The sequence below is a fragment of the Cydia splendana genome, chromosome 12 (assembly GCF_910591565.1).
Source record: "Cydia splendana chromosome 12, ilCydSple1.2, whole genome shotgun sequence".
In the NCBI taxonomy this organism is placed as follows: domain Eukaryota; kingdom Metazoa; phylum Arthropoda; class Insecta; order Lepidoptera; family Tortricidae; genus Cydia; species Cydia splendana.
In genome coordinates, this window is record NC_085971.1 from 4,685,665 (window position 1) to 4,699,831 (window position 14,167).

Genomic DNA, 14,167 nt, shown 5'->3' on the forward strand with positions numbered 1-14,167 from the left:
ACTACCCGAAACCCAATTTGGGTTCAGGCCGGATAGGGGGACATGTGAAGCCATCTTCTCCGTTCGCCAACTGCTTGAAAAAAGCAGAGAGCAACTACAACCTATGTTCCTATGTTTTGTAGATCTTGAAAAAGCCTTCGACAGTGTCCCCCGCGAAGCACTCTGGACAATTTTGACAAAGCTTGGATGCCCTGACAAGTTTGTGAAACTACTACGACTCCTACATGATGAAATGAAGTGCTGCATTACTATCAACGGCGAACAGTCTGAGCTTTTCTCCGTTTCATGCGGAGTCAAGCAGGGCTGCGTTCTTGCACCGACTCTGTTTGCACTTTATTTCGCATTTGTTGTTCGGGAGTCTATGAAAAACTTGTCAGAAGGCATAGGCATTCGGTTCCGCATGGATGGAGGACTTTTCAACATTTCAAGGTTAAGATCCCGTACCAAAGTATCCTATGCTGTCATGACAGAAATTATGTACGCGGATGATTTATGCTTTGTCTCAAATTCAGCGGAAGGTCTACAAAGATTAATGTCGAGTCTTCATGATGCTTGCACTACATTTGGTCTTAAAATAAATGTCAAAAAGACGGAAGTCATGGTCAACGTCCCTGACAACGAACCAAATGCGAGTGTATGTATCGGTGACGAAATGTTGAAGCGGGTGGAGAGGTTCAGGTATCTTGGTAGCACGATAACAGCAAAGTACGACCTAGATGCTGAAATAAATGCTAGAATTGGTGCTGCAGCTGTGGCGTTCGGGAAACTCCGGCCAAAGGTATTTCGCTCCCATGACCTGAAGCTCTCCACTAAAATTTGTGTATACATGGCAGCGGTGCTGCCGAACCTGCTGTACGCATCTGAGACATGGGTCCTTTACCGTAAGCATATACGTACACTTGACAGATTCCACCTTAAATGCCTCCGAGATATTATGAATATCAAATGGACGGACCGGGTCAGAAACACAAACGTCCTGAGGCGCGCAAATGTCGGAGGCATTGAGGTGTATCTGATGAGGCGGCAGCTGCGGTGGTGTGGGCACGTGTCTCGGATGTCAGAAGACAGAGTGGCGAAGCGTATCTTCTTTTCAGAACTCCAGAATGGTAAGCGTAAAAGCGGTGGCCAGTACTTACGATATAAGGATGTTCTGAAAAGACATATGAAGAGATGCCAACTAGAGCCCTCTGACTGGGAGCGGAAGGCAGCGCAGCGGCCCGAATGGCGGCGCCTCATTAATGATAGAGTTAACATTTTTGAGACGGAACGCCGCAGTGAGCTCGACAAAAAACGTGATGAGCTTAAGGCTCGGCCGCCAACCTCAATTTCCTACAACTATGTAGGTGGTGTGCTGACGTGCCCAAAATGCGCTCGAGTATTTAGCAAGAAGATAGGGTACGTGAGCCACCTAAGAGCGCATCAGAGAGTGGATCAGCTACACTCTAATAACACGAGCTAAAAATTGCCTAGTCCAGAGCACACAGTCGCTGGGGCCGAAATCGGTCAGGAAAGCATCATCATCAATTACATAAAAAAGGCTTATCTCCGACGCGGACTTTTACAAATACAATTTTCATTCAAGATAAAGTTAGGTACGTATTGTAAACTACAAATAAAATATGGCTAAGAAATACGTAAACGTATTTTTACCATAAAATTATTAGATCATCCCGCAGTAGCAGCGGGCAATTTATCAAAAAGGGTCATATTAATAAATCGCCCAAAGTGCGGTGTCGGCTTAACAGGCACTAAACGTCCCGGGCCCCGTATCTCACGAGACGTGTTAATTTACATGCTCGGAGGCTGCTGGTAGGGTTCCACTGGAAGGGTTTCTAACCGCTTGCATGATCGAAATTAAACTTTCGTGAGACATGTTTCGGGCTCCCGACAGGCCAGAAACATGTCGCCAATAGCGACTAAAAATTCAAGTGAGTGAAACAGTTGTCATCTAAACAGCTTAAACAACTTGCATGATGTTTTTATTGAACTCTATTGATTAGATCATGAGGGTGACTGCTAATAACTAAAGCTACTAAAAGCCTTAAGATAAACTAAAGCTAATCTTATACGCATTTTTGAGTTTTTATATGTATTCCGAGCAAAGCTCGGTCTCCCAGATGTTAAATATTATTCCAAAACATATTATGAAGAAATCCATCGTTCAATTCTTTCAACATTAGTTTATTTGTCACACTAGAGTTTAAAACTGTTGTGCCGCCTTTTCCTAGTTCATACTTGTGTACCTACATATACCGTTAGGTACTTAAGTACTTAATCGTAAGTACATGATCTTCGACGGTTTATCTTTGCCAGTCCTTGTATTTTGGCCAACGGATCATTATTTAGCTTGCCTCTATTCCGTTTATTTGGAGTCACTGCGTGTTCTTTTCTTTTATGCCTCGTCACATTATCACTCCTTTTGTGTTCTCATCTCTCACACAATCTATTCAGCTTTTTCGTCACCTCTTACAACCCTCCGCGTTTATACCTTATGCCCTTCTGTCACATAATTTTTATTTCCCCATATGGCTAACAGAAAAAATCGTTTTGAATGATTCACGGTTAGTTTCCTAGACTTATATCGACCGGAGATGGATGTAACTGCGTAGAAATATCGGGAGCTCGAAAACAATACAAAAGGTAATCACGGTTTATATCGCGGTCGATATAAGTCTAGAAAAAATCTTGATATAACAGTAGGACTGTATTTTTTTTATTGTAGGACTGTATTTAATATTCTAAGTAACAGGCGTATTCGAATTTTAGTTATTTGATCTGCTTCCGATATGATACTGTAAATCTGTAACTCTACAACTAAAGGGTCCCTCTGGTTATAACGCGGAACGCGCTTCACCTCAAAAATTACAAATAAATATAATACCCGTTACTCAATACTATTATCTGGTACACCGACGTATTTAGGTACGACTGTACCAATAAATACCGGCGTACAGTCGCACCGATAAATCCACCAGCATATTGAGACGTAGATCTAATCTCCGACCAGAGATTTATACATTTAAAAGATTTATTTTGGGTAAAAAATGTCGTTTCTATTAGAGAGTGATTATTTTTGTTGTTTGAGTTTTTTTTCGATGGGAACGATGAACTAGTTCGGCTCTAGTTTTGTATGTGGAACAAGTTTTTGAAATTTAAATAATTTGACTTAATCTTTGTATCTTATGCCTCTATGGAACTTATAGGATAACGTTATAATTATACTGACCCACCTACATAGGTACTCTTATCTTTGTAAAGTGTTATACCATGATTTTGTGTGGTGGTTTCTGTTATTACTTAGTGCTAAATTATAAATATCCTATAGGTAAGTTAGGTCCCCACTGAAAATCAGCGCTGCGGCTTACCGTAGCATTACGCTGAGTGAGGGTCCTTTTTAACGTCCATCTGATCTATGTTTTGTATTGTATGTAATTTAACTGGTTTGGTTTGACGTAAATAAATGTATTTTCTTTCTTTCTAAATATATTTCATTTCGATAGATTACAGTGAAAACAAACATAAAAAGAACAAAGTTATACGATAAACAGCTTTCAACTTAGTTTGTCAGATTACCTAACACGACGTGCCAAGATTTTGTCTAAAATAAAAGAACAATCAATATTTGACGTCTGTGTTAAAAGTACCAGAACGAATACCAAAAGCAAACCTTAAACGTCGTTATTTTTTTTACTATTAAACTGTTACTAAACAAGAACAGAAAACCTTTCTCAACACGACCCGTGCTCAAATAAAAAAAACCTATTGTTACTGACGTCACGGGGTAACGGACGTTTATTTAAAACAGTTAACTGTCCAGCAATAAAACAATTACAATATTTGCTCTCATAACAGTTTGTGCAAATTTCTTTTCTATGAATTCGTCGGCGCTTGTGTCGGCCCCTTTGCAGGGTTTTTTTAGATTGTGCAAATGTTTTTAGTTTTTATTTTTACCGTAAAATTAGTATTGATTTTATTGGACGGACAAGACGATAAATAGTTCCGTTTTGACTGATTTTAAAATGTAGTTTTGTGATTAGTTGAGTGGACACCTACTGTCTATATGTACAAGTGTCTTAGGTAGGTATGCTTTAGCACTGATCGCACTGATTGTATGAAGGTTTGAATATTTAGTAGTCTCTTGTGATAATGAAAAGTTGTACTATTAAGCTTATCTTAAATACATCATAAGCAGAGTACTGCAAATTGATTCATACATCAAAGATTCTCCTCGATTTCCATATAGTTCCACTTATATACTAGTTTATGTACTAGATCTCACTTAGCTCACTTTGCATGATCTTTAATTAAACTTGGAATATTTATAGTGCATTAATGTTAATTAATATAGTTAAAGTTTAATAGTATTGATTTAATTAAAAGCTAACAAATAAGTAAATTGCTTGGTTAAAGTGGAGCTTCCCATATCACTAGTAAGTACCTAAATAATCGTCGATATATCGCTTCATATATAATTACATAATTAATATGTTCATTTTATTCTAACGTCCATATACCTAATTGTTATATTTTATCCACAATGATATAAAATAAAAAACCGGGCAAGTGCGAGTCGGACTCGCGCACGAAGGGTTCCGTACCATAATGCAAAAAAAAAACTAAAAAAAAGCAAAAAAAAACGGTCACCCATCCAAGTACTGACCACTCCCGACGTTGCTTAACTTTGGTCAAAAATCACGTTTGTTGTATGGGAGCCCCATTTAAATCTTTATTTTATTCTGTTTTTAGTATTTGTTGTTATAGCGGCAACAGAAATACATCATCTGTGAAAATTTCAACTGTCTAGCTATCACGGTTCGTGAGATACAGCCTGGTGACAGACGGACGGACGGACGGACGGACGGACGGACGGACAGCGAAGTCTTAGTAATAGGGTCCCGTTTTACCCTTTGGGTACGGAACCCTAAAAACGCGCAAAGTAAGTATACACAATCACACATCAATGCGCTTTCATCTTCATTCTTGCGCCTTTGACCTCCAATTATTTAAATTCTTCCTTCTTTCAATGCCTGTTTGAAATATTTGATATGCGTTTGAGAAATATGCAAATACCTATGCATGAAACTACGCGGATTTGGGCTTACCTACGATACCTTTTGAACGATTGTGACTTTAAAAATGTATTTTTTTGTAATAACTTTAGAAGTAGGTATGTATGACTAGAGCACAAAAATGGCCCCACGGGAATGTGCCTCATTTGTACATACTGCGCATACTACGCGAATGTTGACAAAGTTAAATATTGCAAAGCCGCACAAAGAGAGTTGACATGTCTAATTATATTTCAGCCAATCACAACTTTTTTATAGCGGGATATTGAATACTCAACCCAGAGTATATTTAAGGAGAAAGGATAACTTTCAGTGTCACCGAAATATGTGGTCCGTGATATGTGGACCGTTTTTCTTAAGTCAAAAAGGTATTGAGAGCTTGGTCTGATACTTATACATGCCGTCACTGATTCCATGTGTCGAGTTTTACTTACGTACCTACTCTATAGAGCTTACTCCAGGCTTACTCGTACTACGCATCAGGAAAAACCTTGTCAGCTACGCGGAGGCTTATTGGTGGTATTTTACACCTTTATTTTCGTTTTTTTGTATCCAAATGACTGTCATAAGTAAAAAAACTTTGCAAAAGTCCCGTTTGCACCGGCAAGGAAAGTTTTATGACCGGACGGCATAGGTAGTTGCGCAAGTAACAGTTTTATTATTTTGGGATAGTTTGGTACCTTTTTAGTGGACCTTTTTTAATGGCCTTCTATTGCTAAGGAAGCACGTACCTTAAGTTTTTTTTAATTAAGGACTGTTTTTGTGTTACTGTTATTTAGGTCAGAAATGTGCGTATGTGTATTGTTTTAGCGAATGTTCAACAAGATAGAATATTCTTAAGCTTTAGTTAAGAGTGATATTAGGACCAATTACTGCGGAGCTATCTCTATATAAATAATAAACCATTTAATATAGTAATAAAAATCATATCAATCAAAGTAAGTACATAGGCAAAGCGGTAGATAATACATAGGTAGGGTAGAAAAGGGGTTCCAGTCGGTGTGTGGAAGGGCGGACCCGTCGTCGAACCCAAATATTTTTGATTGTATTATAGTTCTTGACCTTTTTTAGTTATTTTAATTTATGAACATTGATTGTTATTACATATTTTAATTTAATTTGTTTGACATGCCTAGAATTAGTTATTATACGAGTATTAGTTGTTATTTTAGAATAAGAATTGCTGTGCCCTTACAGGGTCCATGTCACTGTACTGGAAATTATTGTAACACCTTTATGTATCAATAAACAATAAACAAGCCACCTGGCAGTGGACTTATAATATTGCTATCTCTAGCTATATGATATTGCTATAGCCATTTCTAAGTCGTAGTCGGCATTCCACATAGTAACAGTAGGGACTGTTTAGAAGTTATGACATGATTACGCAATACACACTATAAGCTCGGTAAAGTGTAATTATAGGTAATTGAAATATGAAAGAGCCCTTACTTACCTACTTATAACCGCAAATTGAAACGAGGCGTACGTTTTAGTGCTATGAAATGATTAGAAGGTACTTACCTATTTTTTTAGCCATAACTAGGTACCAGAATTTAATTATTTTTAGAAAAAAATCGAGCAACACTTGTGACAGTGTTGTGACGTCGTATCCGTCAGTGCAATGAAAATAAAGTATGATACATTGCTGACTAAAAGATTTTTTTTGTAAAATATATGAAAGTTCATTCATTATGGCCTGATAAAAACTACCCTCACCCAACTAAATAATATGTCGTTGTGTCAAAAATACACGCTCCATTTGTTCACCGTTTATTTAATGTCACCCATAAATATCTTCAAAAATATTTAATATTTTGTATGGTGTCTTATTTGGAGTTGCCATAGAGGAAACTAAAACTACCTTAGGAAATTAAAAAGACAAATTTTCCAGTTTTCATACGATAAAAGAAAACTAAGGAACCTACTCTTCCTGCAAAAAATAAAATATTTTTATAAATACTTAATCATTAAATAATTACCTATACGTATAAGTAAATTCAACATGTTTGAGACACATTTTCGGAGAAATAAAAGTGCGAATTTATTTATAGGTATGTTCAAGCTAACACACATTAAAAATCAACTAGATATTGTCGACATTCGACATTTGTATTGACAAGTTACTATGTGTATTGATTGTGGTTTACTTGATGATTTTTTAGTTTATTCTAAATATACCGCCGCACGCATAAAAACAAGTAAACGCATTAAACTATAGAATTACGATAATCGCGCGATCTATAACGTCGCGTATCTTCAATCGCGGGCGCAGTGGCAAAGTTCACGCTCCCACCATAACGCACGAGAGAGAGACGCGAATAGCGCACAGGCGCGCGAGCGACGGAGATGAACTACCGATAGATGTTGCGTTAGAAGCCCCGCCCACTTCTCGCTTGGCCCGCCGAATCCTCCTACAGAGGCATTCGTGCGCGTACGCCGATCCGACTACACGCGCGCGAATTAAATTTGAATTTTTTTGAATTTGGAATCGTAAATTCAAAAATGCCGTTCGTAAGCTTTTACGAAACTTTATATAAAATTTAACGTCTACATTATTTCGTTTTTGTTAAACTGTGGACTGTGTTTGCGTTTTCAGTTAGCGCTCTCCTGTAAATTGGCCGCCTGAATTTGTTTGTTTTCAGTGAAAGTGACTGGACTGTGACATTTGAAACCGATAGTATTCGTAATTGAGGCACCGCGGATGCGGGTCGTCTTCGAGTGATATTAGACATTGAATTGTTTTGGAAAATTGGTGAAGTGTTTGTGGGATTTTAATGAAGGAGACCATCGGCTGCGTTTAGCTTATTTTAATCTAGCGCCAAAGATACTATAAAGGTGAGTCATATTTTGTTACAACACACACATGAATAGGTACACTGTTTCATGCAACTGGAAAAAAAATTACTTATATAAATTTTTTGTTTAGGTATCCTAATCTGTACTCATTCAATATGTATTTATTCAATAAAAAGAACGAGATTTAATTTCAATGAATTCAATTACATCTGCGTGCCTTTTATCAGAAACGCATAGTGTTACATGCACCCTGTAAAAGACATCAACGGGGCAGCGAGCGGCGCTAAAATAAACGCGCATTTATATTGCACCAATTTTCAAACAAAATTAAATGAATTAATCAATTACTCCTTAAGAACTAAAATATGAATAATACCGATGTAGTAATTTGATGTCTTTGGTGTTCTAATATTCTAATATTTTTATTGCTACTCGGGTAATTCCGAATGTCGAAAACTGTCGGATATTTCCGAAAAGAGACTTTTATTATGATGGAATTGAGGGTGATTTTCATCTGAATTTCGGAATTATCCGACATTCGGTAATACCCGAATACACCTTAAGTCGTTAACATAAATGTCACCTTTCATACGTAAATCTGCTAGCACTGTTTAAATACCTTTGTCATATAGGTATTGATTTCATAATTTCTTTATTTTACATTGTCCATACACTATAAATTTAATATTGTAACACAAACAGTAAACAAAACCGGCCAAATGCGAGTCGGACTCGCGTACGAAGGGTTCTGTACCATTACGCAAAAAACGGCAAAAAAATCACGTTTGTTGTATGGGAGCCCCGCTTAACTATTTATTCTATTTTTTCTTAGTATTTGTTATTATAGCGGCAACAGAAATACAGCATCTGTGAAAATGTTAACTGCCTAGTTATCACGGTTACAGCAGCACGGTATGATATACAGCCTGGTGACAGACGGACAGACAGACAGACAGACAGACAGCGGAGTCTTAGTAATAGGGTCCCGTTTTTTACCCTTTGGGTACGGAACCCTAAAAATATAGATAAAAAAAATTAACGCCTCGCTAAACTAACATTGCGTTCACATTATGATTGCTTGAAATATCCGCTTAAAAGACATACTTAGCACGAATCTAACTTAATGTTTGCTAACCACAAATCTAACAGTAATCTTTCAATGTAAGAGAAGTTTGTACAGTACAAAAAACAACACAACTTAAATGCCTACTAGATACTGAAACATGGCTTACTCATCCTCTAAACTACGTAGGTATAAGGATTATCCGCGTAAAATTTAAGCAGGATTACCCAACTAAGAGTATTAAATAGATCGTTTAATATTTTGATCCAGATTACCGTTAATCCATTCTGTAATAATAGGAATTTAAGGAGATATTCAAATGTTAAAATAATAATCCCTCTGAATTTCGCGTGTTACTTAGGTATCCATCAAGGGTTTTGTATTATATTTTATAAAATAGATCCACGGATTAAGTAGGTACTTATATACTTATCATCAACTTAATTTTGTAATTGTTCTCGTACCTATCTCTATATTTTATTCTATGATTTTATGTCCCAAAAATCAGATTAACGACCTTTAGCAATTTATTGACGTAGGTATTTTAAAGTTCTGAATCAGGCCGAGCCCATAGACCCAAAAATTACTGTATGTCAATTTCCAAATCGACAATCACCCGGTATAGTTGCGATAAATGCTTTGATGTAGCTCATTTTATACAGCTTGAGAAGAATGCGTGTATAACGGTACGGGTAGATATGTATCATACAGGGTGGCCCTAAAATATCGTCAATTTTTAGTCCTGCGCATTGTTGACAATTTTAAGAGCTACATGAGAATTTTTTTTATGCTAATACGTTTTGTTTTAGCAGTAGTAGTAGTAGTAAACTGTTTATTGTAAAAAAATACATATTAAAGATAACATAAAATTAGTAAGAAGTAAGTACAAAGGCGAAGGTGTTTTAGTTAAATGATTGTAATTTTATTTTTCTGACCTTTTGTAAAAGGCGTGTAAGTAAGAAAAATAATCCTTGAAGCTCTTTATCAACATATTTTTAGGCTGTTTTCTGCGAACATACCTATGCGTAATACGATGTGATGCTATAGAGAGGTCAAAGTTTTATGACGAGGATATATATTATACATCTTAAATTAGAAAAAAAATGTTTTTAGAAGAGTAAAGGAAAATCAAAATTGGTGACTGACGAACCGCGAACAAACGTGAGAAACGATTAAAAGAAACAAAAAATAAAAACAAGCTGAAGATAATGCTAAATTAAAATATTAGCGAATTGTTCACTTAAATAGTTGTTACGTTACCTTATGCCGTCGAGTAACTAGGACAATCGTCTAAACATAAACCTAGCTGACCCTATCAATTGAACAATTGACCATTATGCGCATAATTGTAAAAAATCGCATAAAAATGCATTTTGCCAAGACAATGTCCCCTCTGGGAACGAATCCCACGGGTGGATTGTGATAAGGTTGTATCGCAAAAAGCCGGGCTTATGTCTACACAATCACCATTGTCAAACGATACTGGTTATTTTAAGAGGCAACAGGTGTTTTGTGGTTTTATTGAGATTAGCGGTGACTTATGTGACAAGGTACGTTTAGAAGTTCTATTGACTATACACTAATAAAATTGATACCTAACAGAAATAAAAGCATTTTTAGTTTATACTTAACTCTAAATAGATTCTTCCAATTTTTTTATGAATAAGATTTTTTTATTATTTAATTCGTGACATATGTAACGTGACTCGATTTGAAAGTAATATTTTTTTATTATTTCATAACCTTACCACTTAGTCCAGATGCTTTAGATCAATTAGTGTAACATAGGTATCATATTCTGATTGTTACTAGTTGCTCGCTCTTTACTTAAGATTATTTTGATACGAGTATAAACAGATACTTATTTTAATAAGACTTTATTGTCTTTGGTCAAATGTTCCAACTTTACGGCAAACAGACAGGCAAGCGGCAAGGAACTTTGCGTTATTTTATTTTGTTTCTTAGACGTGCTTTAACTGACGTCTTATTTTCCGACAATAATTAAATTAAATTATTTTTATATGCCCTTAAAGTCACATTTATAATAACGTTAATAATAACATATTTAATTAGTATGTGTTTCCTATTTGCTTTAACCTAAAGCGTTTAATTAAAGTGTTAATTATATGTTAACAATGGTATTTTATTGGCATACTAAAACCAGACAAAGACATGTAAACAAAAATATTGCTCATTATTTATAGCATTCAGGTCTTCTTTCGCAAGTGTTTGTTAATAGTAGCCGCATTTGATCTTTAACAATCTCAGGATTTGGCAATGATTGGACATCAGAATGTGTCACAGTGTGCAGGGTACTTATTTTAGTGCGTTCAAAATGAACTGCGACGACGACGAGCAAAATTCACGTTGAAACTTTAATCTGATATCTAAAATAATGAAAGTCGTTTTACACTTTAAAGTGCGATCTATCGACTGAAAATATACTTACAAACGTAAAACTAAAGTAAACATTTTACCGCACTAACCTATTTCCGAATGTTCTGCTATTTACATCATTTTTTGAAAGTCCATTTAACTTTCCGGAAATAATTGTTATTAAAAAATATCTGCAATCTTCTGTGTGTGTTATCTGCAAATAGGATAAGTACAATTTACATTTCAAATAAATAAAATACCTACTTACACAGTTATTTATTTGTAAGTCAATGGAAGAAATGACAAGTTTCCAACCACGCTTAACATTTGTCGTACTTGTCGAAATAAAAAAACCGGCTAAGTGCGAGTCGGACTCGCGCACGACGGGTTCCGTATAGGGAATGCAAATCGGTTATGTTTTGTACGGAAATTACCGCGGTTTCGGTTAATAACCGATTATTTCCATACAAAAAATAACCGAAAATAACCGATTTGCATTCCCTAGTTCCGTACCATTACGCAAAAAACGGCAAAAAAAAACAAATTCAAATCTATTTATTTCCATAGAAAAGTACCTACCTAGGTATACTTAAGTCTATGTTACAGATGTGTGCAAAATCTCTAGTATGAGATTATGTGCGCGGTCACTAAACTCGCGTACTGTTGTTTTGTTACCTAACTAATACATTGAGTAATTCAGTATATAAATATCTATACTTACCTTAATTTAGCTAATGCGTTTTTTTTTAGTTTTCAGTATATTTGCCAGAGCATTATCATTTGTGTAATATTCTTTTAGAATTTTATTGACTTGCGATGGTTTTATGTTTTCTTATATATATGTACTAATTCCTTAGGTAATTTATATAATATATCTGGGAGAATATACCAACAAGTTCTTTTGCCACATACATTATTTGCCTTCGGCACCGTGTACAGTGGTAAATTCTGGAGTTGACGCAATTTATTAGATCTCTCTAATTTTTGCAGGTGAGTTATTTGATGACATTGTTCTTTAATGATTGCTGCATCGACTTTATCAAATACATAAAGTATGGGAGCCCTACTTAAATATTTATTTTATTCTGTTTTAGTATGTTGTTATAGCGGCAACAAAAATATGTACATAATCTGTGAAAATTTCAACTGTCTAGCTAGACAGACGGACACTGGAGTCTTAGTAATAGGGTCCCGTTTTGCCCCAATAGGTACTGAACCCTAAAAACGAATCCACAAATATTTCCTCCGGGTACAACAAGAAATATGACAAAAAGTATATTTTAGGATACATATCGAAAATCTAAAATGGCTTAGTTTAAACCGCTAAACATTTCCCGTTCATCCCAGCGACAGTAATTGTCGGCACGGGCTGCGCGCGCGCCGCCGGTAACCGACGCGGTTCCCACAATTATCGCGCGCCGGTAATCGCGCTTTTTGCATTTAATCGCTATCTATTCGACGCTCAGTGTTTATGAAAGGTACGTCAGATTATCCTCCGACAATTAACAAGTTTAAATTTGAATAAATCAATTCAAACTTTCACAATTCAATTTTCAAATTCAATAGTTTGTAATTGAATTCGATAATTCACACTTGTTGGTATGTTTGAATTTGGCAACTGAATAATTGTTGTCTTAAATTAATGTATTCAAAATTTGATTTAATTACAGATGTCACCTCAGTACATTTGTAAAAAAACATTTTGAATTTAAACCCAGAAAACTTCTAGCGAGTTACAAATACATCAAATAAATATCTACCCCAATATAAATTGGGTATAGGTATGGCACATTTATTTTCATTTGAAAGGATTTTCCGATTTAAAGATTACTACGGACAAACCAAGTAAATTATAAAAAGGATGAACAGCCATTATATCTACGTCATCAATTCTTGAAAAATAAGTAATAGATCTAATTTATAAATTTTAAACATTTCATTGTTTAACCTTGACTTTGTCCAGCAGTGGGACACGAAATAGGCTATTTAAAAAAAATGTTTAAACGGATTAAGATAAAGTTTCTTAACATCGATTAAACCTATTTCTACTTTTACCACAGTTCCAGGTAATTAGAAATAATCATTTAAACAACGAACTAATTCTCAGTATAATTATAAAACCATCCCCATAAAAGATTAAAAGAATTTTTAAAACGTTCCATGCAAACAGTCACATGCGGTTGCCTGGTTGCCAGTGCGTTGGTAAAAGTGTTGAAACCCCGAGTGAAATTATATAAACCTATTCTAGATTGGCAAGAACCCATCAGCTTCGCATTAGCCTTCGGTAATGACCAATTAGTGGGACCAAAGTCGCAACCATTGCCACATCGGACGAGATGACCAAACCCTTGGTTCAGTTAGTTTTTTCTCGGAGAAAGATTTCTATGTTTTTTCTTTCATTGTTAATTGTAACGTGTCAGTGCACTTTGTAATATCATCATCATCATCATCATTTCAGCCTATATACGTCCCACTGCTGGGCACAGGCCTCCTCTCATGCGCGAGAGGGCTTGGGCTATAGTCCCCACGCTAGCCCAATGCGGATTGGGGACTTCACATACACCGTTGAATTTCTTCGCAAATGTATGCAGGTTTGCTCACGATGTTTTCCTTCACCGAAAAGCTAGTGGTAAATATCAAATGATATTTCGTACATAAGTTCCGAAAAACTCATTGGTACGAGCCAGGATTTGAACCCGCGACCTCCGGATTGAAAGTTGGACGTCATATCCACTCAGCCACCACCACTTTTTAGTCGGACGTCATATCCACTCGGCCACCACCGCCGTTTTGTAAAGGGTATAAAACTGTAAACGTTTTTGTATTTGCTGATAACTTATCTACGTATGATTTGTCTGAT

The 14,167-nt window shown here is 35.9% G+C and overlaps 1 protein-coding gene across 1 annotated transcript in view; it reads left to right on the top strand.

The window, feature by feature from the left end:
* The first annotated feature begins 7,475 nt into the window (after positions 1–7,475).
* Positions 7,476–14,167, top strand: part of LOC134795311 (knirps-related protein-like) — a 90,861-nt gene continuing 84,169 nt past the window's right edge. The window contains exon 1 of the mRNA XM_063767129.1: positions 7,476–7,907. The gene's annotated coding sequence lies outside the window, so the exon portion shown is untranslated. The remainder of the gene's footprint in view (positions 7,908–14,167) is intronic.